General features: G+C 40.9%; 1 long non-coding RNA gene across 1 annotated transcript; it reads right to left on the minus strand.

The window, feature by feature from the left end:
• Positions 1 to 875: 875 nt before the first annotated feature.
• LOC146790121 (uncharacterized) lies at positions 876 to 2,664 on the minus strand. The gene is made up of 2 exons (XR_014969540.1): positions 2,563 to 2,664; positions 876 to 2,194 (listed from the first exon to the last, which is right to left on the minus strand). It is a non-coding gene; the product is annotated as an uncharacterized LOC146790121 (long non-coding RNA).
• Positions 2,665 to 3,275: the final 611 nt, after the last annotated feature.

The following is a 3,275-nucleotide window of genomic DNA, read 5'->3' on the forward strand; positions in this document are numbered from 1 at the left end:
CCCGTCTGCATGACTCCACCTCCACGTGTCACTACACCACCTGGTCTCCAAGTAGTCCTCCGGCTTGCCAAGCCACTGATAGCTCTACCTCAGCTGGTCCATGTAGGAGAGTAGGATCTGCTTCACATGGGTACCCCCACGTTATGCTGGTGTTTCACTGTTTTTCGATCCTAGTCTGGTTGTGGCCCTGCTAATCAGGACCCCAGCCTAGCTGCTTCCTCTCTAAAATTGTTTCCATGTACATTATGTACATTAGGTACATATCTAATTGGATTCTGGAGTGCCTTATAAGCCCCTAGTATATGGTATACTATGTACCTAGGGCATAGGTACCTCAGAGGCTTACCCGGGGCTGCTGCATATATTATGCCACCCCTGGGAAGCACTCCAAAATGACACCACAGGTCTACTACTGTAGCCTGGGTAAGGGTGTGCTTGCACCCCTTACTGTTGTATAGGCTACCTATATCACTACCCTATACAGACACATATAAACCTATAATCCACTCCTATGGCAGGCCTTGACAATCCTGAAGGCAGAGTGCTTGGTTTTATGTGAGAGGGTGCCCAAGCATGAGCTGAGCCCCTCTGCAGCTTTCGGAAATACTTCCTTATGGCTGTTCTGTGATACAACAACATTTTCGGGACAACCTTCTGCCCAAATCCACTGGCACAGCCAAAACTGCATTTGCAATAAATCATTCATCTCATATTCATCTTATCCATTATTCAAAACGTTAATTTTCCATAAATACTCCATGTATTCCCTTTTGGAATGGTTTAGATCTTCATGCAAGCGTTAAGCCATTTTACATATTTCTGATGTTCCTGCCGGGCAATCCGAACCTCTCTTCAAGAACACGACTGGAGGCAAATTCATTCATAGCAGTTTATTCAAAATCCAATGCATTTCGGGCCTCAAGGGCCCTTCGTCAGGGAAAACTGTAAATGACAATTACACACGTTTTAATTTTCTCATTACTAATATAAACTGACTAATACAACAGTATATCATGCTTAAAGTTGCGCTTTTTTCTTAATCTCAAAGGTTAATTTGGCTGAAGTGCATATTATTCCTTGTTGAAACCCCGCTCTTTCATGGTTAAAATAGCATCCTCTCACTGAGTCATAAATTACCTTGCTTTAACCCCGACTTCTTACGTTCACCATCTGCTCATTAACTTACTAAGCATCCCCCTTCTAAATCTTTCGTTATGCTTCCCTTTACTCTCGGTCTGCAATGTAAACATCCATTCTTTTTCAAAGACAGCATTTCTTTGTCTAAGATAGCATAACTCATCTAATCTTACCTGCTGGGAAGCAAAGCGTCCTCCTCCCTCCTTTTTTAAAATGTGATTTCTACTTTCCCTTCTACCCTCGAGTATTTAAACACATTTTAGCCCCTCCTCTCCAGAAGCCCTCCTCCGCATTTCCACTTAATTAACACCTGTGCCACTTCAAGAACTCCCGGGTTTCCCTGAGAAAAAAATACGGTTCCCATGATGCATTTAAACAAACAGGTACAGGTACTCTATTATGACACATATTTAGTGCAACTCTAAGCATTAAAAGGAATTCTGGCAGTCTCTAGAACATGTGATTAGTCCAATGTTATTCGCGTTTTTCTGACACCAAAAATAAACTTGCTGAGTGAACTACGATGTTCCGCCTTGCATGAGAGTAATAGAACTTCATTCCTCTTCTTTGTAAATGTTTCTCTTGATGGGTGCTAACTCGAAAGGGCATGTATTGTATAAACATCAAAGTGGGACGAGTTGCACACCTTGCTTTCTACAAGTTTCTCCGATTTTTAAACTTTTAGCTTATAACTGTTGCGTGCTCAGTGGCGTCGCGCTCAGCCCAAACAGCACGTTTTTCTAAACAACAACATTTTCGGGACAACCTTCTGCCCAAATCCACTGGCACAGCCAAAACTGCATTTGCAATAAATCATTCATCTCATATTCATCTTATCCATTATTCAAAACGTTAATTTTCCATAAATACTCCATGTATTCCCTTTTGGAATGGTTTAGATCTTCATGCAAGCGTTAAGCCATTTTACATATTTCTGATGTTCCTGCCGGGCCATCCGAACCTCTCTTCAAGAACACGACTGGAGGCAAATTCATTCATAGCAGTTTATTCAAAATCCAATGCATTTCGGGCCTCAAGGGACCTTCGTCAGGGAAAACTGTAAATGACAATTACACACGTTTTAATTTTCTCATTACTAATATAAACTGACTAATACAACAGTATATCATGCTTAAAGTTGCGCTTTTTTCTTAATCTCAAAGGTTAATTTGGCTGAAGTGTATATTATTCCTTGTTGAAACCCCGCTCTTTCATGGTTAAAATAGCATCCTCTCACTGAGTCATAAATTACCTTGCTTTAACCCCGACTTCTTACGTTCACCATCTGCTCATTAACTTACTAAGCATCCCCCTTCTAAATCTTTCGTTATGCTTCCCTTTACTCTCGGTCTGCAATGTAAACATCCATTCTTTTTCAAAGACAGCATTTCTTTGTCTAAGATAGCATAACTCATCTAATCTTACCTGCTGGGAAGCAAAGCGTCCTCCTCCCTCCTTTTCTAAAATGTGATTTCTACTTTCCCTTCTACCCTCGAGTATTTAAACACATTTTAGCCCCTCCTCTCCAGAAGCCCTCCTCCGCATTTCCACTTAATTAACACCTGTGCCACTTCAAGAACTCCCGGGTTTCCCTGAGAAAAAAATACGGTTCCCATGATGCATTTAAACAAACAGGTACAGGTACTCTATTATGACACATATTTAGTGCAACTCTAAGCATTAAAAGGAATTCTGGCAGTCTCTAGAACATGTGATTAGTCCAATGTTATTCGCGTTTTTCTGACACCAAAAATAAACTTGCTGAGTGAACTACGATGTTCCGCCTTGCATGAGAGTAATAGAACTTCATTCCTCTTCTTTGTAAATGTTTCTCTTGATGGGTGCTAACTCGAAAGGGCATGTATTGTATAAACATCAAAGTGGGACGAGTTGCACACCTTGCTTTCTACAAGTTTCTCCGATTTTTAAACTTTTAGCTTATAACTGTTGCGTGCTCAGTGGCGTCGCGCTCAGCCCAAACAGCACGTTTTTCTAAACAACAACATTTTCGGGACAACCTTCTGCCCAAATCCACTGGCACAGCCAAAACTGCATTTGCAATAAATCATTCATCTCATATTCATCTTATCCATTATTCAAAACGTTAATTTTCCATAAATACTCCATGTATTCCCTTT

Source organism: Triturus cristatus, chromosome 10 (genome assembly GCF_964204655.1).
Source record: "Triturus cristatus chromosome 10, aTriCri1.1, whole genome shotgun sequence".
NCBI classification, from domain to species: Eukaryota; Metazoa; Chordata; class Amphibia; order Caudata; family Salamandridae; genus Triturus; species Triturus cristatus.